The sequence below is a fragment of the Astyanax mexicanus genome, chromosome 6, assembly GCF_023375975.1.
Source record: "Astyanax mexicanus isolate ESR-SI-001 chromosome 6, AstMex3_surface, whole genome shotgun sequence".
In the NCBI taxonomy this organism is placed as follows: Eukaryota; Metazoa; Chordata; class Actinopteri; order Characiformes; family Acestrorhamphidae; genus Astyanax; species Astyanax mexicanus.
Genome location: NC_064413.1, coordinates 54162970 through 54187964, shown reverse-complemented (window position 1 = coordinate 54187964; position 24995 = coordinate 54162970).

Sequence of the window (24995 nt, the reverse complement as noted above, 5' to 3'; positions counted from 1 at the left end):
TACGTTCGGATGCTCTTTGTGGACTTCACATCCGCTTTCAACACCATGATTCCACAGACACTGATAACCAAACTCTCCTCACTTGGACTGATCTCTTCCCTGTGCAACTGGGTCCTAGACTTCCTGACCAACAGGCCGCAGTCTGTGAGAATTCACAACATCTCCTCCCCCACTATAATCCTCAGCACTGGCTCCCCTCAGGGCTGTGTGCTGAGCCCCCTCCTGTTCACACTGCTCACATATGACTGCTCACCTCTCCATCCAGGCTGTCATATTGTGAAGTTTGCAGACGACACAGCAGTGGTTGGATGCATCACAAACAGAGATGAGTCCAGCTACAGGCAGGAGGTGGAACACCTGGAGGGTTGGTGCAGAGAGAACAACCTCTGCATCAATGTAAAAAAGACAAAGGAGATGATTGTGGACTTCAGAAGAGGCCAGCATGCCCACCTCCCCCTGCACATTGGAGGATCTGCGGTGGAAGTGGTCGACAGCTACAGGTACTTAGGGGTGCACCTGACCAGCAACCTCACCTGGAGCAACAACACCTCCACTCTGGTCAGGAAGGCACATCAGCGGCTCTACTTCCTCAGGAGGCTGAGACGAGCTGGACTAGGGAGCGCAGTCCTCACCTCCTTCTACAGATGTGTGGTGGAGAGCGTCGTGTACTCCAGCATCAACGTGTGGCATGGAAGCTGCTCTGCTGCAGACAGGAAAGCTCTGCAGAGGGTGGTGAAGGCTGCACAGAGGATTGTTGGAGTCAGCTTCCCCAGCACCACAGACATCTACACCTCCAGATGCAGGAAGAGGGCTACCTGCATCAGGAAGGATCCCACCCACCCAGCACATGCACTTTTTGTCCCGCTTCCCTCAGGACAGAGGCTGCGGAGCATCAAGTGCAAAACAACCAGACTGAGAAACAGCTTCATTCCGGAAGCTGTAAGACTCTTAAACTCCACTTAACAACACACTGCACTGACACACAAGGACAATTACTGCACAAACACGGTCACTTTACCCGCACTGAGACACTTTATTTTCTACTGCTCTAATTAATTTCATGCTGCTATAGCACATTTGCACTCTGGACTTGTTGTTGCAACCTGTCTACTCTTTCTATTTATTTCATTTTGGGGTATTTATCTTGAACTATTTTGTATATTCTATTTTTATTGTATTCCTTTATTGTACTTTTATCTATATATCTATTTAATAACAGCTCCTGGGTGTAAACTGGATCGTGAGATCACAATTTCGTTCCACCTCATGTACCACATAAGATGCGAATGACAATAAAATCTCCTTGAATCCTTGAAAAATTACCCTAACACTATTCCAACACTACCCAACACTATTCAAAACTACCCAAGACCTTCTCTAATACTACCCTAACACTTCTCCAAACACTACTCTAACAGGACCCAAACACTATTCAAAACTACCCAAAAACTACCCTAACACTACCCCAAACACTACTCTAGCTTACGAGCTCATCTACCAACCCAAAAATTACCTAACACTATTCCAACACTTCTCAATCACTATTCAACACTACCCAACACCTTCCCTAATACTACCCTAACACGACCCAAACACTATTAAAAACTACCTCAAAACTACCCTAACACTACTCAAACACTACCCTAACACTACTCTAGCTTACGAGCTCATCTACCAACACATGAATGTATAGAGGGTAAATTCAGAATCATATTTGAAGTGTTTGATTTCTCTGGGTAGGGATTCTCTGGTGTTGGTATAAATAAGTTCAGGCTCAGGCGGCCGTGTGGAAGATCTGATCATGACAAACTTTTGCAAGACTTATAAAGACTGATTAGATTTTCTTTAATGCCAAATTTAATGCCAAAGTTGGTCTGATAAAAAAGCCAAGCACTGCTCTCCCAGAACTGTCTGGTGTGTTTGTACTCCCAGGTGTTTGTAGAGAACGTCAGGATGGCACAGAGAATTTTTGCCCTCGTTATATGGATAATTGATTGTCCTTCCAGTAATTCCAGACATTAAATAATGATTATAAATGGCAGTAAAGATGATTTTACTGATTTTTTTTTTTAATGTCTTGTTTCTGCTTGTTTTGATGCCATATAAAAAGCATCTTAAGTTTATTCACAGAAACGAAGCGGATAGAATTACATCTTATTTTACAACTTTTATAAAAGAAAGAAAGAAAGAAAGATAGATAGATTTTCACTGGCCTAGCAACGCAAGGAAGAATCAAGGAACCTTGGAAGAATCAAGGTCAATAAAAGACCCAATAAAAGAAACTCTCTCTCTCTCTGAGGTCGTATTTCTCCTGCGAGTGCTCACTGCAGAGTCTAATGGAGTTTGGAGAGCATTACTGATCCACCAGGCACAGGATTCCTTTCTTTCATATCTTTATTATTTTATTTCTTTATTTCTATATTTCTTTGTTCTGCTGTGATATTTCCATCGCCCTGCAGTTCACAGCAAAGCTTCAAAGAGACACTCCCCCTTTCAGCCGCCCGACCAAAACACAAGCCTTTAGAGCATCCTTCAATAAGAATCTACTCAAGCGTGTGTGTGTGTGTGTGTGTATGTTTTGTGCATTTCCTGGATAGAAATGTCCTCAGTAGTAGAAAAAAAGCAGTGAAAAGCATGGATAATCTACCTGAATAAAAACTGAAAAAAGAAAAAGCGTATATATAAAGAAAATGCCTGATCATAAAGAATGCTTTAGTCAATTTCAATATTAAGTATCAACCACTAAGTGGACCCAAGACTCAAAAAGAGATTCTTTTTTTCAGAATCTACTCTGTTTTATGTCTAGGAAAAGTACTGTAAGTATTATATTCATTATTGACCAAGTATTACATTATTGACCCAACACTACTTCAAAACTACCCAAAAACTTCCCCAGCACTACTCAACACTACCCAAACACTATTCAAAACTAATCCTGCACTACTCAAATAATACCCAAAAACTTCCCCAACATGTACCCCAGCACTACCCAACGCAACCCCAAAACTACCCAAACACTATTCAAAACTAACCCAACACTACCCCAACATATACCCCAAAACTACTTCAAAACTACCCAAAACCGTCCCCTAGACTACCCCAACATCACTTCAAAACTACCCAAAACTACCCCAACGCTACTCAAATACTAGCCAAACACTACCCTAACACTATTCAAAACTACTCAAAAGCTACCCAACACTACACCAAAACTACCATAACACTACCCCAATGCTACCCCAATGCTACCCCAACACTACCATAACACTACCCCAATGCTACCCCAACACTACCATAACACTACCCCAATGCTACCCCAACACTACCATAACACTACCCCTATGCTATCTTAACACCATCATAACACTACTTAAACACTACCCTAACACTACCCAAATACTATTTAAAACTACCCAAAAGCTACCCCAATACTACCCAATATTACCCCAACACTTCACAAACACTGTTCAAAACTACCGAAAACTACCCAACGCTTTCCTAATACTACCCAATATTACCCCAACACTATCCAATGCTATCCAAACACTACCCAAACACTATTCAAAACTACTCAAAAGCTACCCAACACTACACCAAAACTACCATAACACTACCCCAATGCTACCCCAATGCTACCCCAACACTACCATAACACTACCCCTATGCTATCTTAACACCATCATAACACTACTTAAACACTACCCTAACACTACCCAAATACTATTTAAAACTACCCAAAAGCTACCCCAACACTACCCAATATTACCCCAACACTTCCCAAACACTGTTCAAAACTACCGAAAACTACCCAACGCTTTCCTAATACTACCCAATATTACCCCAACACTATCCAATGCTACCCAAACACTACCCAAACACTACTCTAGCTTAAGAGCTCATCTACCAACCCAAAATTACTCCAACACTACCCAAACACTATTCAAAACTACCCAAGACCTTTCCTAATACTACCCTAACCCTGTCCTAACACCACTCAAACACAAGCCTTTAGAGCATCCTTCAATAAGAATCTACTCGAGTGTGTGTGTGTGTGAGAGTGTATGTGTGAGTGTGTGTGTGTGTGAGAGAGTGTGTGTTTTATGGGTTTTGTGTCCTCAGTAGTAGAAGAAGCAGTGAAAGGCAGGGATAATCTACCTGAATAAAAAAACAGAAAAAAACATATAAATAAAAAAATTCAGATTCAAAAAAATGCTTTAGTCAATTACAATATTAAGTACCAACCACTAAGTGGACCCAAGACCCAAAAAGCGATTTTTTTTTCAGAATAGTTTTATGTCTAGGAAAAGTAAGTGTTATATTTCAGATCTTTTCAGTTTTTATGAATCCAGAGAGCAGTGTCTTTCAGGTGTTCTTTCTCCATTAGCTAATGCTAATGCTAATGCTAAGCTATTGCTGAATGAGAGACTCACAAAGAACATGAACAGAAACCATTAAGTAGAACCAAGACTCAAAAAGCATAAGGTTCAACCACTGAGAGAAGTCAAGACTCAAAAGGAGAAACTCTTTAAATGAATGGGGGACAACCAAAAGGTCAAACCAAGACTCAAAAGGAGAACAGAAAACTCTAAAACAAAAGGAGGGACCAAAGAGAGAAACCAGAACTTAAAAGAAAAGTTTTTACAATATCATGAGGAAATTAACCAATATTTAAAACTCCTGAAGTATGAGCAGGAACCACTGAGAGGAACCAGGACTCAAAAAGATAAGACATCTAAAAGCATTGTCAAAAGAACTGAGGTACCAAGACTCAAAATAAGAGACTCTCAAAGAACATGAATGGAAACCATTAAGTAGACCCAAGACTCAAAAAGCATAAGGTTCAACCACTGAGAGAAGCCAAGACTCAAAAGGAGAAACTCTTTAAATGAATGGGTGACAACCACAAGGTGGAACCAAGACTCAAAAGAAAAAAATCCACTAAAAGCAAAAGAAGGAACCAAATAGAGGGGGACCAGAACTCAAAAGAGGAGTTTCCACCATAGCACACAGACAATTAACCAATACTTATAACTCCTGAAGTATGAGCAGGAACCACTGAGAGGAACCAAGACTCAAAAAGATAAGACATCTAAAAGCATTGTCAAAAAACTGAGGTACCAAGACTGAAAATAAGATACTGTCAAAGAACATGAACAGAAACCATTATGTAGACCCAAGACTAAGAAAAAGAATAAGTTCATCCACTGAGAGAAGCCAAGACTCAAAAGGAGAAACTCTTTAAATGAATGGGGGACAACCAAAAGTTCAAACCAAGACTCAAAAGGAGAACAAAAAACTCTAAAACAAAAGGAGGGACCAAAGAGAGAAACCAGAACTTAAAAGAAAAGTTTTTACAAAATCATGAGGAAATTAACCAATATTTAAAACTCCTGAAGTATGAGCAGGAACCACTGAGAGGAACCAAGACTCAAAAAGATAAGACATCTAAAAGCACTGTCAAAAGAACTGAGGTACCAAGACTCAAAATAAGAGACTCTCAAAGAACATGAATGGAAACCATTAAGTAGACCCAAGACTCAAAAATCATAAGGTTCAACCACTGAGAGAAGCCAAGACTCAAAATGAGAAACTCTTTAAATGAATGGGGGACAACCAAAAGTTTGAACCAAGACTTAAAAGGAGAACAAAAAACTCTAAAACAAAAGGAGGGACCAAGGAGAGAAACCAGAACTTAAAAGAGAAGTTTTCACAATAGCATGAGAAAATTAACCAAGACCTTCTAGGAGCATGAAGGTAAAACAAAAGGTGGATCCAAGACTCAAAAGGAGATTCTTTCTAATAGCAAGACTCAAAAATGTCCTCTTTAAAAACATGGGAAAGAACAACTACAAGAGACTAAGACTCTAAAACTTACCAAGAGCATGTTTACGGACTTCTGAGAGGAACCAAGGCTCAAAAGTTGAAACCTTGTAAAGAACCACTTAAAGAAACCAATATTAAAAGGGAGAGAGAAGAACCACAGAGAGGAACCAAGACTCTCAGAATCTCAAATTGTTTAGAGCAAAGCCTCTATGAGGAACTGAGACTCAATAGGAGGAACTGTATTAATGTAGAAGGAAGAATCTCATACACTACCAAGACTCAAAAGGAGAGCCCACAAAAAAGCATGAGGGGGAACCAAGACTCAAAATGGGAAATGCTGTAAAAAGCATTAGAGGAAAACACAGAGAGCTTAAATGACCACTGAGAAGAACCAAGGCTTCAAACCAACACTCTTTAATATTCTCTTTAAGAACATGATAAAAAAAACTCTAAAGGAAACAAGACTCAAGGGTTTACCACTGTCAAAGAACATAAGTAGGAATTCAAGATTTTAAAAACTGCCTAAAAACACAAGGAACCAAGACCCAAAGGAATAAACTCAACAAACTCTCTCTCTCTCTAAACAAAAAAGGAACTGGGATTTAAAAGTAGGATGTAGAACCTCATACACAACCAGGACTTCCATTCAGGCTTATGAATAAGAACCATGGCGCCCACGTTTTCACCAGTTTTGTATTAGTGGAACCGTCAAAATGTCACATCATACGTCACCAACAGAGGGAGTTGCACAGAGGTAGTGACCTTTCTTTTTTTTGCGCTAAAGTAGATGATGATATAATTTTTGTGGCATATCGATATGTATTATTTACAGAATCTGTCACAGACAGGCCTTCTTTTAGCGGCGTCAGTTCACTGCAGAGCTGAACACAATCAGCCTCTGTAGCCGGGCTACGTCAGTGCGTAATGACGTTATCATACAGGCACGTAGCCAGATAGGCTAGGCTAGGCTTGGGTCGGCTTCGCTCCGCATCGCATCTAAAATCTCCCGCGATGAAGCGAAACCAACCGAAACCATCTCTAAACAAGCGGATCTCGGCTGCGCTATTTTAGATGCAGAATGAGCGCACCTGACACTTCTACAAGTGATTAAACAGAAGAAATAATTGAGGGAGGCAGGTCTAATTCAGTGGTTCGGCTTTCAAAGGCCTGAAAAACTTCAGACTTTGGCTTGCTCCAAATTGTGCCGGAGAGTGGAGCCGACTAGCAACAGTTATGCATCTAATCTGTTCCACCACCTCAAGCAATTTCACTAATTACAATATCTTCCTTATTCTGGCTAAACCACTTTTGTAGTTTATGTTGTATGTAGTCTAGTTATTTATAGTTGATATAGGTTTGTTTATTTAACGGGGATATCATGTTCCTTTTATATATATATGAAGGCTTTTTGTATTCCTTATCCTGGTTGAAGCACTTTTGTTTTGATCTGTTATATATGTTTACAAAAAAAATAAGAAGCTCTGCCTCTTTTGCAATGTTAATTTATTTATATTGGTAATATGTATATAGGTTATAGGTTTGTGTTTGACAGGGATGTCGTGTTTTTATTTTGCTACATGCTAATAAACGTGAGCATTGATTTATTCTGACCAATTTTTTTTCTAAAGTATTATACAGTTTTTGTGAGAGGAGGCTTTAAAGAATTAAATTAAAATTTCAGACAGTAGTGTACAGATTTCCACTGCAGGGATTCTTAGCAGTTTTTCTGAGGCCTTCAAAGTATTTATATCGATATCTAAACTATATCGTATCGACCGAAATTAAGGAATATATCGTGATATAAATTTTGGCCATATCGTCCAGCATTACGCTGAAGAATCTAATATTCTTTGTTTTCCACTGTGAATGAATGATCCTGGTTTTGGAACCTACTTTTGTTGGTGGAAACGCGGCGAACCGGTTCAAAATTAGATGCCAGTTTTACGTTGGTAGAAAAGCGCAATAAGAGCAGGGAGAAGAAGCCATAAGAGATGAGAGAAACCACTAAAAGCAACAAAGACTCAACAGATTTATCTCTCTAACATCATGAAGAGCTATAACTATATAGAGAGAGGAATAAAAAGATGACACTTTCTAAAAGCAAGAGTCTCAGAAGCAGATCCATCATCATTGGCCCCTCCCCTCCGGCCCCCCGCTGCAGACTCTGAATGGTTAATGGTGTGAAAGTGTTCATTATGGCCGAAACATCGGCTAATGAGTCATTACCTTGCATGAGCTGCACACGAGTGTCATTAAGTCCCAAAGACGAGCCCTTGATCTTTGATCTGTGAGGTAATGATAATCAGCACATGTGAGAGAGCACACGCTCACGCTCAGCTTCCTCTCACTGAAGGCTCTAGTCCAAACAACGATTAGCAGAATTAATGTTTAAAAGAATTGAAACCCTCTGGAATATAATCAAGAGGAAGATGGATGATCACAAACCATCAAACCACCAAACTGAACTGCTTGAATGAATTTTTGCACCAGGAGTAAAGCAGCATAAAGTTATCCAAAAGCAGTGTGTAAGACTGGTGGAGGAGAACATGATGCCAAGATGCATAAAATAAAACTGTGATTAAAAGCCAGGATTATTCCACCAAATATTGATTTCTGAACTCTTAAAAATGTATGAATATGAACTTGTTTTCTTTGCATTAAGAGAGCACTTCAGTTTCTGAATCAGTTTCTCTGATTTTGCTATTTATAGGTTTATGTTTGAGTAAAATGAACATTGTTGTTTTATTCTATAAACTACAGACAACATTTCTCCCAAATTCCAAATACAAATAGCGTCATTTAGAGCATTTATTTGCAGAAAATTAGAAATGGCTGAAATAACAAAAAAAAAAAGATGCAGAGCTTTCAGACCTCAAAATAATGCAGAAGTTTTAAAGAGTTTTAAGAGTTCAGAACTCAATATTTGGTGGAATAACCCTGGTGGTTTTTAATCACAGTTTTTTTTTTTTGCATCTTGGCATCATGTTCTCCTCCACCAGTCTTACACACTGCTTTTGGATAACTTTATGCTGCTTTACTCCTGGTGTAAAAATTCAAGCAGTTCAGTTTGGTGGTTTGATGGTTGGTGATCATCCATCTTCCTCTTGATTATATTCCAGAGCTTTTCAATTTGGTAAAATCAAAGAAACTCATCATTTTTAAGTGCTCTCTTATTTTAAGTCGCATAGTATATAATGCATTTCTTCTTATATTGAAAAAAAGCACTTAATTGTGATTAATCACAGCAAATTGCAAATTGTACGATTAATTAGTTTCGACACCCACATGCAAACCATATCCAAGCAAGTGCGAGGCGTGTATGTGATGTGTGTGTGTGTGTGTGTGTTTGTGTGTGTTAGGACAGGGTGCGGTTAGTAGCGTATTGATATTCCGGATTGAAGAGTGCGTGAAGCGACATCCAGCCGCATGTTTGTGTTTGAGACTCCTCTGCTGGAGTTGAAGGGTGGAGTTGAAAGGCTGAGCAGTGTGATCAGAGCGGAGGCTGAAGTGATGGTGAACAGGCCCGCGGGCATCGCCGAGGTTTCCCTTCACCAGAGACCTGAGAGACGTTCAAAGCCCCGAAAACAAAGAGCCTCAGTGAGAACGCTTCAAAGACTCGCTCTCATTTAAATAAGTTCAATCGGGTCCTGTCGCTCCGGCCCGGGACGTGAGGACGCACCGCGTCAGGGTAAATCACCCTCACACCCTGCTACACCTCCCTCACCAAGAGGAGGAGGAGGAGGAGGAGGAGACACGGCAAGGACAGGTGAGTTACCTTCACTTCTGCAGGTAAAGAAGAGAGAAGAAACAGGTCTAAACAGTGTAAAATGTGCACAATATGGACAAAAGTACTGTTTATCCATCCATCCATCCATCCATCCATCCATCAAGTGATTGCCACCTTCATGATTTCTTCTTTTTTTTTGCATGATATAATTTGCTTAGATGTTTCAGATCATTAAACAAATTTGTATATATATATATATATATAAGGAACAAGGAAGTGAACTAAATGACTGAAAATGGATAAACAAGTAACCAAAAACCAAATAAACAAGAGAAACTAAAGAACATAAACTAAACCAACTAGGGATAATAATAAAAAACAAACTAAACAGGGCAGGGAAATATATGTACAAGAAAATAAACTAAGAAATAAACAAGAAAAATAGACTAAATATATATACAAGTCAAAAACAGAGAAAAACACAGAGCAAGGAACTAGGGAACGAGGAGAATAAACTAGAGAAACCAAGGAGCGACAAAACAACAGAGGAAGGTGCAAAGACCGACGAAGGACAAGTGGCACATGGGATCTATTTAAAGAAACAGGAAACACACTAGAATTGGAAACACCTGGGGAAGGGGCGGAGCTACAAATGAGAAAGACGTGGTGGAAAACTACTGACAGGAGACACAGAGGAGAACAGGTCCCGTGGGAACAACACAGAGAGACATGAGACAAGACCAGGACATGACACAAAGACAAACCACATAAACAGAAAATGCATTTTTTTAAATGAAGGTTTTCATTATCAAAAAAAAAAAAAAAAAAAAAATCCAAATAAAGTGTCTCCACACAAGCCTAATAACTGGTTATTCCACCTTTAATAACAGCAATAACTGCAATCAAGTGTTTTTGCAGTAACTTGCAGTACATTTTTCACAGCACTGTTTACGAATTGTGTTCCATTCATCTTTACACACGTTTTCCATTAAAAAAATACATTTTTTTCTTTATTGTTTCACTACTTTATTACTTTTAAAAGACCAACATATAAAACACAATAGTTTTACATAACCTTAAACATAACATTGCAATTTGGTTTTAGTTTTAGTTTTTGCAGGGGGTGGTTGTTGCAAATATGTGAGACAAACCATTTTCATATTATATGTTGACATACACTATTTTTTCTAGGTCTTTAAACTTTAAAATGGGTCAAATTGACTCGTATTATAAAAAAGCATCTCAATAGGATTCAGGTCAGGACTTTGACTAGGCCACTCCAAAGTCTTCAATTTCTCTCCGTTTCTCTTCAACCAATCAGAGATGCACTTGCTGGTGTGCTTTGGGTCATTGTCCTGCTGCAGAACCCAAGTTTGTTTCAGCTTGAGGTTACGAACAGATGGCTGGATTTTTTTTCTTCAGGATTGTTTGGTAGATTAATTTTGTCACAGCAAGTTTTCAAAGTCCTGATGCAGCAAAACAGCCCCATACCATCACACTACCACCACCATGTTTAACTGTAGGTATGATGCTCTTTTGATGAAATGTGGTGAAATGAAATATATTCCCAAAAGTCTTGTGGATTCCTTGGATGTAATATTACATGGATATAATGGATATATTATATTACAGATCTGTTTATTTGCTGTATACTTTATTATTATTATTATTTTATTATTATTATTATTACCTCCCTTTACCCTGTTCTTTAATACTCAGGACCCACAGGATCTTATTATTTGGGGGCTGAAGACTAGAGCGTTTTATTAGAGAAGTTAGTGAAAGTTTTGATGATACAACGAGGAACTTTCTCTGGAACTTTCTCTGAAACTTGGTCCTTTCATTCCTCAGGCGTATTATAGTGCAAGGCTATTTGGGGGATATTTACACCACCTGCTCCCAGGTGGATTTCAGAGCTGCAGTGTAGAAATTGATGTTTAACGCGTCTGCAGGTGGTCCGGACAGATAAACTAGCACTGTGACAAAGTGTACTGCGTCCCCGGCTGCAGCGCGCCGGCCGACTCAAAGCTAATCCAGCATGGCTGCTCGGAGAATCCAAGCGGAGTTCAGACTAAAGAATTACATAGAGGTGACTGACGAGTAAAAGAATCTGAATACAGCACAGCATTCATTTAACTTTCTAAAACATGTGCTAACACAGACCCTGGGGACTCTCTGTTCTGTTTACTGCCATGTTTGACACATTTTCGTGTAGCTGTATTATCTTCTTTTCATCTTCTCATTCACATTGTACTAATTGAGGATTTGGAAGGATACATCAGCTGCGTCCTCGGAAACTTCAGCTGCATTTCTCTGCTTTATAAGAGGGCTCAGTCACTTATGAATTTGAAGTTTTCTGTAATGTAGTAAGAAGCTTGTGCCTGAGCATAAGCTACTTGGAATTATCTGCATTTCTACATTGATTACTAATAAAATGTGGTCTGATCATTGTCTAAGTCACTATTACAGACAATCACAATCACAATTTGTCGAAAAAGGCAGTAAACAGAAATTCCAGAGCAGAGTTCCTTGCGTATCAAAATGTGCAAGGTCTACTTTTCCCGTCGTTATGATAGCAACTTGCCATTCCATTTAAGAGCCAGGTGAGCTCTGACTTTGGCAGATTGCTATTTTAACAGCGCAGCTACCTGGGCGTGTCCAACGCTTCTCAGCAGAGGAAACTGACCTGCTTGTTCACGCTCGTTCATTCTGTTTATTGTTGATGTAAAAGTTGGGTTTGTGCACTGCTGTTGGTTCATATGTGTGTAAGTGATGATGTTTGTGTGTTAGGGATGCATCTGCATTGACAGTTCACTGCCAAGATAGCAATGACGTCTGACTGTTGATGTCCATCTAGGTTGTATTTAGTCAGTGGTGCACTTGTTTTTTCTATTGCCAAGATAGCAATACTCCAGAAATTTACCTGAACACACCTCATTTCCAGACCACCATGCCCATCAGTGTAGACATATATTCAGAAGCACTGTTGCTATTTAAACGATGCTGGTGAAAGGTGTAAAAATAGAGTGTTGGTGGGGTGTTTGATAGCAATGAGCCTTGCAACACACCTTGTGCAGGGTGTAAGAAAGGGCTTTGAATTTTTAAGAGTCTAATGCAATAAATGCAATTCTCAAAAAAGAAAATTCTTACTTAATTCTTAAAGTCGCAATTATTTATTTAAAACTTATCTGCAGGGCAATAGTAGAATTATATGACACCCTAGTGCTTTATAGCAACTGACAGACATACATTAATATTTATAAATGCTTATTCCAAAAGGTAATGTTTGATATGAAGTTGCATAACTTCGGTCAAAGTTTTCGAAGACGCAGCTGATGTATCCTTCCAAACTCTCAATTACTATTCTGCACAGGTACAATGTGAAGATGAGAAATTAAAACAGCTACACAAAAACTTGTCAAAAATGGCAGTAAACTGAATTTCCAGAGCAAAGTTAATTTTAAAATGTTAGTTTTTAATAGTTACAATTAGTTTCCATCCATATGTTTGACCAAAAAGAGTCTTAATAGGACAGTTTCGATTCGAGTCTATGCTTTGGAAGCTAATGTTGGAGAATATTCTGTTGCTTATGAACTTATGAATATCAATAAACAGTAGGTTATGTTTAGAATGAGAGTTTTAGTAAGTTTTATCCCCTCAGATATTTGTTGTTTTCACAGCTGTGAACATTTTAGCAAATGAGGAAAACAGTCCTGGAGAGCATACAGGAAATTAGAGGTGCTTTTCTACAGCTGGAGAGGCTGTAATCAGGCTCAGTTTTCACCCTGTGAACCAGGTTATTTCCTCTTCTCTGTTTGTCGATGTGTCTGGAAAGGATTGATCATTTGCAGACATGATTTCTGTATCTGTACTGGTGATGGTTGTGTTACAGAGCTGAAAGGATCGATCAGCTATGTGTTGTTATTGATATTTGTTAAAGCAATCCAATCATATGATCTAAACTTCATGGGTTAAAAAATACAGCAAGTCCTCAAATCTACCACACGATAGAATTGCAGCGCAAAACTCATTAAAGCCAATATTGAATTCAGCTCAATTTTAAGAAATTAGCATTGTGTGAACAATCGGAATATTGGTCTTCCTCAGAAAAATCCAATACAGCATTTAGCAGAGCACTAACTAGATACCCCTCTCCAGAGTCCCTCACTCAGTGCAGTATATTAAAAGTATCAAAACACTAATCAGATACCCCTCTCGAGAGTCCATCACTCAACGCAGTACACTAAGTATCAAAACACTAATCAGATACCGCTCTCTTAAGGAGTACTGGTGATGGTTTCACTGCAGTGCTGGTAGGATCGATCGGCTACGTGTTGTCATTGACATTTCTTAAACTTAGCCAATCCCCAGAGGCAATTAGATCATGTGATCAAAACTTCATGATTTAAAAAATACAGTAATTATGTGTGAAGACCCTTGGTCAGAAAACTCTGCAGGTTCTCAAATGAACCACTAGATTTAATTGCAAGTCAAAACTCATTAAAGCCAGTACTGCATTGCGCGAACAATCAGAGAAGTCCAGTATAGCAATTCAGTATAGCAGATCACTAACTGGAATCCCCTCTCAAGAGTCCATTAAAAGTATTAAAACACTAATCAGATACCCTCTCAAGTGTCCATCTCTCAACCCAGTATAGTGAGTAACAGAACACTGACTGGAGACCCCTCTCAAGAGTCCAGTACTCAGCCCAGTACATTAAAAGTATCAAAACACTCATCAAATACCCCTTTCAAGAGTCTATCACTTAGCCCTGTACATTAAAGTAGAAGAAGAAGAAGAAGAAGAAGAAGAAGAAGATTTTATTCATTTCATTATAAACAAAATACAATTTTACAGAAAAAGAGAAATATACAAATCACAAATAAAATGAAAGGCAGCAGAAAGAAGAAAAAAATCTTATAATATCTGCCCCTTTTATCCCAAAAATATTTAAGAACAATAGTACATTAGTATTAAACACTAATCGGATATCCCTCTCAAGAGTCCAGTACTCAGCCCAGTACATTAAAGTATCAAAACACTCATCAAATACCCCTTTCAAGAGTCCATCACTCAGCCCAGTACATTAAAAGTACCAAAACACTAATCGGATACAACTCTCAAGAATCCATCACTCAGCCCAGTACAGTGAATATTAAAACACTAGCCGGATTCCCCTCTCGTGAGTAATTCACTTAGCCCAGTACATTAAAAGTATTAAACACTAATCGGATATCCCTCTCAAGAGTCCATCACTTATTCCAGTACAGTGAATATTAGAACACTAACTGGATACCCCGCTCAAGAGTCTATTCCTTAGCCCAGTACAGTGAGTAACAAACAACTCAGGTAATCAGATACCCCTAACACTAATAGGTCCATCTCTAATGTTCTGCTCGGAAGCTTAGTTGGTATAAAATGATGCAAATAATGCATATATTTGAATTATGACTACGGTTATGACAAATGAAACTCTGAATTACTTATTTTCTCTTTATTCTAAGAGTCAGGATGTTGTGTTTTTAGCTGAAACCTGGTCTGCAGGTACACCGTGTGCACATTTTGACTGCTCAAGGCTGGCTGGTCAAGGTGGAGCACTTGCTGTTGTTTTTAGGAATGTTTTTCACTGTTTTTCACTGTTTCTCTCCGTTTCGATCTGTTGCTCTGGGTGAATTCTCAAATTGTGAAAAGTTGGCCGTCAGTGTTCTTTGTGACAACCCAGCCGTGCACACTGTAATTTAATATCCTCCTAAACCATCTGGCTGCTGTTCATCAGGACTCTCTGGTTTGTTTTCTCTGTGATTGTGATAAAGTGCTGCTGGTTGGGGTTTTTTATATTTGTGTAGATTAGATTTCTTTTTCCTTTAACGATGATGAATCTTTTAATTTCATACAAAGTTTATTATTAATCTTCTTAATTTCCTACCACTAGATTTACTGTTTATCAGATATATTAGTTTCTGATCACCTGAAACCCAAACTTATATTTGGTGTGTGATGTGGCACAGTTTTCTCAATCACCATGACCTATAGAACCTTAATGAGAATGTTTTAACCCTTAAAAAACCCTACGGACGGATTTTCCATCCAAAATCTCACCTTGTGTTCTCAGCTTAATTACTCAGGAATCCCTTCACACATAAACATAATCCATATATGGTTAAAAAAGGGCGGAGCTTACTCTTTCTAAACATAGTGATAAAAAACATCCCAGTGCGGTAAATCTAAATCTACAAGAAACCCATTGAGATAAAAAACACCTAAAAAAGTGAAAAAAAAAACTCCTTCCCCAACCAATATTATTTACCTTTAGTGCTTCAAACATATTTATATGATGTTTCATATAAACCAAATAATATCTTCTATCCACTAATATTTTCTTCATATTTGGTAACATACTAATTTTCATAATGGGGACAACTGGTTAAACATAACATTTATGTGAACATCTGTGTTGTTTGTGGTCAATTTGACCCCAGGCTGTTTTAGCTTTATAAAACTATAAAACAATAAAACAATAAAAAGAATCGGAATTTTACACACATTTGTGTTGAATGATGTGAAGGTCACTTTGACATGCAATGTTATAATCTTTAAAAAACTTTAGAGCCTTAAAATAACATAATTATTACTGTATTAGTGCAAGAAACACTGATAGTTATGAATATATATTTTCCAGTTAGATGTTTTTTTAACCCTCCTATTATGTGTGGGATCAATTTGACCCCATACCATGTTTAACGCATTTAAATAAGCAGTTAATATAATTTTATTTTCTTCATATTTGGTAACTTATCCTAATTTTCCTAATGGGGAAAACTGGGTAAACATAACATTTATGTGATGGTATGTTTTTTGTGTCCTGTACTTATTTTTCATACACATCTGTGTATCTTGGGGTCAATTTGACCCCAGACTGTATTAGCTGTGTAAAACATTTTAAAAAATCAGAATTTTACATTTGTGTAAAATGATGTGAAAGTCACTTTGACATGGATTTTTATAATCTTTAAAAAATGTTAGAGCCCTAAAATAACATAATTATAACTGTATTAGTGCAAGAAACACTGATAGCTAATTCGTCAGGTGGGCGGAGAAAACATGATTCTCATGGGAACTTACAGTGGAGGAATATATTGTTCCTACAAATATATTGATAGTTTACACAACATAGCGGTAATGCAGAGATATAAAAGGTTTATACAAATCAGTTTTGACCCCAAACATAATAGAAGTTACTATTGTTGATCAGTTTAAGTTAAAATCATTGAGATTTTATAGTGACGTGCAAATTTCTCCATAGTTGCATAACATTCTGGTTGTAAAGGGGGTGGTTTTTAAACTGGCTATTTAAGTAGTCAACAAACACATATAGCATGTGACATAAAATTGGTTAAAAATCTTAATATTATATCAAAATTTTCTGTCATTTAAAATAGCTGGGGTCAAATTGACCCCAAACATAAAAGATGTTAGTAAATGTGAACGTAATAGGAGGGTTAAATGGCTATTTGAGTAGTCATCAATCAAATAAAGCTTTATTTTGTATAATAATGTTTTGTAGTTTAAAACTGCTGGCGTCTAATAAAAGACCCGAAACATAAAAGATGTTTAAAGATGTCTTGTAGAGGAATTCGTATCTTGCTAAAAAAAAACAATGTCCTTATATGAGGACAGTAGTTTATTTGAACATTTAAAATTATCCTTACCATTTAGGATCAGAATAATGGACCCAACTAAAAAAATCTAATATTAGATTTCTTAAAACTTAAAATTTGATCAGAAATTTTACCTGGTCTCCGTGTTTCTGTAGAAACTAGCTGTAGACGGGACATTCCAGGATTTTGGTACATTTTCAGTCCCACCACTTAAATTTCAAATGTACATATCCAAAATATCTAAATGACTATTTTTGTGAAAAATGTACTTGTTATGAGACAAACTGTAAAATTTGGTGGAAAAATAAGCACCTTAGATATTATTCAAGACCGAATACCTTTGGACCGCCTCAAAAAATGTCAGAGCTTGATCTCTAAAATGTGGAATTGTGTTTATTGATTTCTCGTTTTTATTTTTGTATGAAGAGCTCTATCCAGAAGCTGTGATTGGCTGGGCATTATCCGGCATGTGCTGAAAGTGAGCGTTGTGATTGGCTCAGTTTATTGGTAGTCAACATCCTATCTAAAACGGAACAGCTGTTCCATTTCCCCAATTACAGCTCCTTCCCTCCATTCCTCCTCCTCCTCTCCTCTCCTCGATTCCTCCACCTTCTTCCGGGGTAGGAGAGGAGGAGTAGGAAAGGAGGAGTGGGAGAAGAGGAGTAGCAAAAGTTTCTGGACGCAGCCCAAGAGTAAGTGCTCTAACAATTTTATAACATGTTTCTTTTCCAAATATGTTTGTCCAAGTTGTGTGTGTCACTCAGTGAACTCAACCCTGTTACTCATATTGTAGACTAATAATGAGTAGAGTCAAAATTTACTTTATATACTTATATAACCATGTTTGTCCTTGATCTTGTATACATAGCTAAATTTTACAGTTAGCATCTGTTCCTGCGGTAAACCACAACTTAGCCTAGATTTGCAACCCTGTTACTCACAACCCTGTTACTCGCAACCCTGTTACTCACAACCCTGTTACTCGCAACCCTGTTACTCGCAACCCTGTTACTCACAACCCTGTTACTCACAACCCTGTTACTGTAAGTTACCAAATATATTACATAATCTAATTTAAAAAACTGCTTTGATACCTGAGCTTGACGAATAAAAACTTTTTGATAGTCTATTACCTGTATTTAATAAATATATGACTAAAAATGATCAAATTGAAGATCAAAATCCTGGAATGTCCCAGAAACTTTTGATTGAAAAGCTATTATAGTATTATATTGCTAAATTCCACTGTAAAGACTTTTCTCTGCCTTTTCATTTTAACAGTGTACAGATTTACATTTTACAATACAATTAAACATAACTGATATTATAATATATATTTTACTTAAGTATATAAATAAAGGCAAATTGATTGTTTGTGCGGTTAGCGTAAAAAAATATTAAATTCATGCTATTTAAAAATGCTTTCTACTATAACTGAAAAACTACATCTAAACTTCACTTCACCAAACACAGCAGTGCAGACCAGCGCAGGATACTGTTATAGAGACATTTTATAATGTGTGTCCAAAAGTATGTGATCTTTTTCATGTGTTCTGTTGAAACAATCATTTAGATAATATTTAATCCCTATAGATGAATACTGTATATTTTTTTATCTCCTTACACTCTTTAATGTTTTTCCTGTCAATTTTAAGGTTTACAACTTTGCTGGATCCTGTTAGTGAAAAACTGAGACTTAAGCTCTTAATCTTTTGAAGCTTCAAATCCTCCAAATTGCCTTTTGTTTTAAAGATTGTACAGAAGGATGGAGGCAAACAATATTTTCAGATTTTTTTAAAATCTGTATTTCAGCAGAATCAGAGCTCTGAGACTTTTGGGAGTTTCAGGAATTTTGGGAGGATTTTGTTATTAATGGTTGATCTCAGTGTAGCCTTCAGTATTTATAACGGTTTATATAATATTGATGAACAGGCTGAGTCATCAGTTGGTCTGTTTATCAGGTAATACTCTGATTTTTAAAAAAGCTTATTTATTCAATTTTGGGTGGAAAAAGAGACAAAATTCGCTTTTTTACTGATATAACCTGCAACGTTATTGGATTTTTATTTTTATTTGATTATATGTCTTTCCATAGTTTCGAGAGAACTGTTCATAATCAATAACCAGATGTAGAGAGTACGTAACTCAGTACAGTAAGTATCAGAACACTAACTGGACTCCTCTCATCATTTAGTCCAGTACATCAGGTATCAGAACACTGAGCAGATACCCCTCTTTAGAGGGGTACAGCCATAATCAAAACACTAGGTGAATACCCTTATTAAGAGTGCATCACTCTGCTCAGTGCAGCAATTATCAAACCACTAACCAGATTCCCCTCTTGAGAGTTCATCACTCAGCCAAGTACAGTGAGTATCAGAACACTAACTGGATATCTCTCTCAAGAGCACATCATTTAGTCCAGTACATCAAGTATCAGAACACTAACTGGATATCCCTATTGAGAGTCAATCACTCAATCAAGCTCAGTACAGCAATTATTAAAACACTAACCACATTCTCTTCTCAAGAGTCCATCATTTAGCACAATGAGTATCAGATCACTGAGGATAACCGGATTATCCTCTCACGAGTACCTCATTCAGTCCAGTACAGTAAGTATTAGAATAGTAACTGGAGACCCCTCTCAAGAGTCCATTACTGAGTCCAGAACATTGAGTAGAGCAAGAGTTTCCTCTGGTTTATCTGATTCAGAAACCGAAAAAACATTCTAGTTTTCTAAAACACTGATTTTTGGGGTTTTATAGTCTTTAAGCCATAAACATCATAATCATCAACAATAAAATAAATAAATGCTTAAAATAGATCACTCTGTGTTTAATACATCTATATAATATATGAGTTTCACATTTTGAAATAAAGTAACTTTTCAATGATATTCTATATTTTTTTGAGTTGCATGTATTAGTATATTTAATGCAGTGTCAATACTACACACGTTTTGAACTGATTTATTTCTGTGCTGCTACAGAATTCTTACAATTCTTAAAAAAAGGTACAGTAATTTCCTCTAGTTCTGAGGTGGACGGATGCTCTGACCTTGCACTGGTCAGCTCTGTGAGGTGAGTCTGCTCTTAAACTGATGAAGAGGAATTAGACCCACCTGAGTCCGACTCTCCTCTAAGATCTCATCAGTTTCACCACCGGGACTGCTCTGCTCTCTGTGCTCTGAAGATGAGCATTTTCCACAGATTCATTACTGGTAGCTTTAGCCTCTGTTTTATCCTCCAGCTACTAGAAAGTCTGAGAGCATCCTTAGCATGCCTTATATCACCTGATATCCATCCATATCTACCATTAAAAAACATTAAACTCTAAAATTAAAAGTAAAAGAACTCACTTACAATAATTTTCCTACAATTTGTCAGTGGGGGTTTCTTCATCAGAAGATGGAAACCTTGTCTAGCACATTCAGCCAGTGTTAAAGTAGCTGTGACTGTTCTGGACAGCCAGTCCTGCCTCTGATCAAAGTATTATAGACCCATCCCACATATTTTTAAATGATTCACAGCAGTCTGGTATTTTTTTTTTTGTTTACAACGTAATTCCCTTTTTTACAATGTGTCTTTATTTACAATGAATTATAATAAATTATAACAAAATTATAAAATTATTTAAATAAAGAAATATTGAAAAACATTGAATGAGAAGGTGTGTCCAATTTAGATTTGGATTTATGTTTCATTGATTGTATTGATTTTGAAAATACCAAAAAATCTTTTATTTTTTATTTTTTGAAGTTGTTACTTATGGATTGAAAGATTTAAGGATTTAAGGAGACTTTATTGTCATTTGCATCACCTGCAGTACATGAGGTGGAATTAAATTGTAATCTCACGGTCCTAAAATGGTCTAAAACAGGCTAAAATGATGAAATGCTAATACTTTTGTCTATAGACTGTGTATAGCTGGACAGAGCATCGTCTCTCAAAATTGAAGCCACCACAGGTCGGGCGCCCCCTGCTGTTCGGTTTCAGAAAGCTGTGTAACCCCACCCATCCCCATAGGTTTCAATGGCAAAACAGAACAACTTTCAATCACGTTTTTTTTCCCCAATATACTGTAATTCTACCTCCATTATGTAAATGCAGCAGCTAGTGTAACCTCTGCTTATATTGTTAAATTTTTATATCCCCACAGAATTCGTTTTTAAAAACGTTATTCAGCTCTATTCAAAAAGGTGTGGTTATTGTAAAAGGGCTGGGTTACATCTAACCGGGGTGTGACCAATGACTGTATGGGCGAAACCATAGACTGTGTATTGCTCTGTGGAGGTACCTGTGCCCTCAGGGGCGGGGTTATTTAAATGAGTAGGCTGTCTTTCCTTAGTCTTTCTCCCTCCTCTGGTCTCTACTGCGCTCTACAGACTCGGGTTTCAGGATCGCCAACATGGCGGAAGATTTTGGCTTCATTTTCATTGAATGAATGGGAACTGCGACACGGCGTCCATCTTTTTTTACAGTCTCTGTTTTTGTCTGATAAAGCAAACTTTGAAAAAAATTGACTAAAACTAATGTCCAAAAACTTTTGCTATGTGGTGGTAGCTAGGCTGTTGTGTGTGTGGAGTGTCCAAAGTCCAATAGCTGGTTTATCCAGCAGCTTCTTCGTACAAGCATTCTGTGTGCAGCTGGTGTGTTGGATAGAAAGTTTGCCCTCCTGCATCCTTTACCTATGGAAAATAGTGTACGATATATTTTTTTACGAAAACCATAAAAAGTTCTACAAGTCTATAGATTTTTTTACATTTCTAGATAAAAACTGTGACCTGTAGAGCCTTTTAAATTCTTTTACTAAAGTTTGAGGACACTTTTGAATGGATTCCTATGGGAAAAAAGCCTATAACTGTACAAAAACTGTACTATGTATTGCTCCAAAAAGCACAAGCAACCTAATCGGGTATAGGGATCCAATAATCCAGCAAAATTCTGTATTTCTACGTCAAAATCTTTTGGAGATAGTGATTAAATTTTGCAAATAGAATAAGTAGAAGAAGACGAAGAAGAAAAAGAAGAATATTAATTTTCCAAGCCAACTTAATAAATCACTAAAAGCCTTATATTACCATGATTTTCACACTAACTAAGTGGACTATGGGGAAAATCTGTACAATAATTTTACGTAAACCAGTTTTCATGTGTTCTAGCTGAAAAAAATTGACCTGTAGAGCATTTTGATTTATTTTTTTTTTTTTTTATAATTTTATTTCTAATTTTTCCCATTTTCTCCCCAATTTACACAGCCAATTACCCAACCCACTCATTAGGACTCTCCCTATCACTAGTGATGCCCCAACACACCAGGAGGGTGAAGACTAACACATGCTTCCTCCGATACATGTGAACTCAGCCACCGCTTCTTTTCGAGCTGCTTGCTGATGCAGCATTGCCGAGTAGCATCACAGCGCGCTTGGAGGAAAGCGCAGTGACTCGGTTCTGGTACATCAGCTCACAGACGCCCAGTGCTGCAGACATCACCCTAGGAGTGATGTCTGATAGGAGCCATCTACCCACCCAGAGGGAGCAGGGCCAATTTTGCTCCCTCTAACGCCTGCAGCTTGATGGCAAAGCTGCATGAGCTGGGGTTCGAACCGGCGACCTCCTGCTCATAGTGGCAGCGCTTTAGACCGCTGGACCACTCGGCGCCAGCCTTTTGAAATTTTTGACAAAAGTTTGTGGACACGTTTGAATGGATTCCTATAGAGAAAAGCTTATAAATGTCGGCTGTGCAAAAACCGTACGATGTATTTCTCCAAAAAGCACAAGCAACCTAATTGGGCTTAGGGATCCGACAATCCTGCAAAATTCTGTGTTTCTACATCAAAAGCTGTGGGAGGAGACTGAAGGAAGATTCATTTTTTTAATAAAATACAAAGAATAAGAATACGAAGAACAGTAAGTTCATTAAGTTAATAAATCACTAAAAGCCCAATATTACCACAATTTTCACACCAACTAAATAGACTTTTCAGTCTTTGTATGTGGGAACCACTACAGTACATTAACTCAGTCAGGCTGAATCTCCTCTTCACCTCCTCTCCAGAACTGTTTTTAGATGGTCTGGATTCTCCTGGATTCTCTGGTCAGCGCTGTTCTCTCCTGCGGAGAAAGTTTAAGGGCGATTCTGGCAGTCATCACTCTTAACTCTGCACTCAGCTCTCTGCTCAGCTCTTTAAACAGCACTAAAACCTCAGATATCCTCTGCAGTGGAGCCCTGTGGTCTGCTGTCAGGCGTAGCTGGAGGGTGATGGTCAGCAGGGTCGACACTGAGAGAGAGATTCAGCTCCAGGAGGCTCTCAGGCATCCAGCTTCACACAACACTGTAAAAGTGCTGTTTTTATACAGTATATGTGTAAGAATTCAGTTTAAGGCTTAAAACGGCCTAAAGTCTTTATTTTTTTCCAGATGCTTCCCCAAGGCAAGCAGAATATCATGTAGAAGTAGTTATACGATCTCTCTTACATGTGTGTACACCGTCACTGCACCATTTCTACAAATGTTATATTACATATTTTTTAATAGGAGAACACTGTAGAAATGACGCTTGAATATGACTTTGAGTAGCAGAGGTGGAAAGTAATGAATTACATTTACTCAAGTTACTGTAATTGAGTATATTTTATGAGTAATTTGTAATTTTTAAAGTAGTTTTTAAAATAGGTAATTTTACTTTTACTGAAGTACATTTTGACACAAGTAATTTACTTTGCTACATTGGAAAACTCCCAATTACTGAGTAAATAATAAAATGCTGGTGGAAAAAAAACAATTGTCTGAATAAAAATCTGCTTAAATGTTAAAAAACATGTAAATAGCAGTTAAAGCACAGCAATGACAAGTTTAAAAAATAATAATGAACTGTAAAACTATAAAAATCCAGTTTATAGTCACATATATGACCATAACTTTTTAATAGTAAAGAAAAAAATGGATTATAGAAATCTATACCACTTGTTCTATAGGCTGGTCTGAACAAATACTGCCTGAAAGGTCCAAATTATTATGTGGAATAATAGTTCATTAAAAACAATTTAATTTATATTTTGTATTTACTTTTTTACATGTAACTTTTACTCAAAATACATTTTAAATTACGTACTTTTTACTTTTACTCGAGTAGATTTTTAGATGGGTACTTTTACTTTTACTTGAGTAGAATTTTAGCAAAGTAAAGGTACTTTTACTCAATTACAATTTTTCAGTACTTTTTCCACCTCTGTTGAGTAGTCATTTTATCGAAGTACAGATTTACTGCCCTCTGATTTTTTTTTAAATACAGTCATTAATATCCGAAAAGCCATTATTACCTAGTTGCTTAACCCTCTTTTTAAGGTCTGATAAGGTGCAAAGTATCGAAAACTGGCACCAACTTTTTGACCTTTTTTACTCTGTAGTACCGAGACATTTTAGTGTGTGCCTTTTTTTCGTGTCAAGTTTTAATCTCCTAAGACCCGAACTCTTGCATGGCATGCATCTTTTTTTTTTTCTTTGCTATTTAGGCTAATTGGCACCTGATTAGTGTAAAAACAAAGAATGATCTTTTTACATGATGTAGTTTTTGAGAAAAAATTATGTCCACATATGAGGACAGCAGGCCCTCATAGAGCAAAATTTAGTGTTGTGGTCGAGACAACCCAAAATGTAATGTCCACACATGTGGACACCAGGTCCTAGGAGGTTAATACCCAGCCCTAGGTATATATACTTTTGCAAGCCACTGTATGATCTGCACATACAAATGTATACAACATTGTTTTACCCCAAATTCT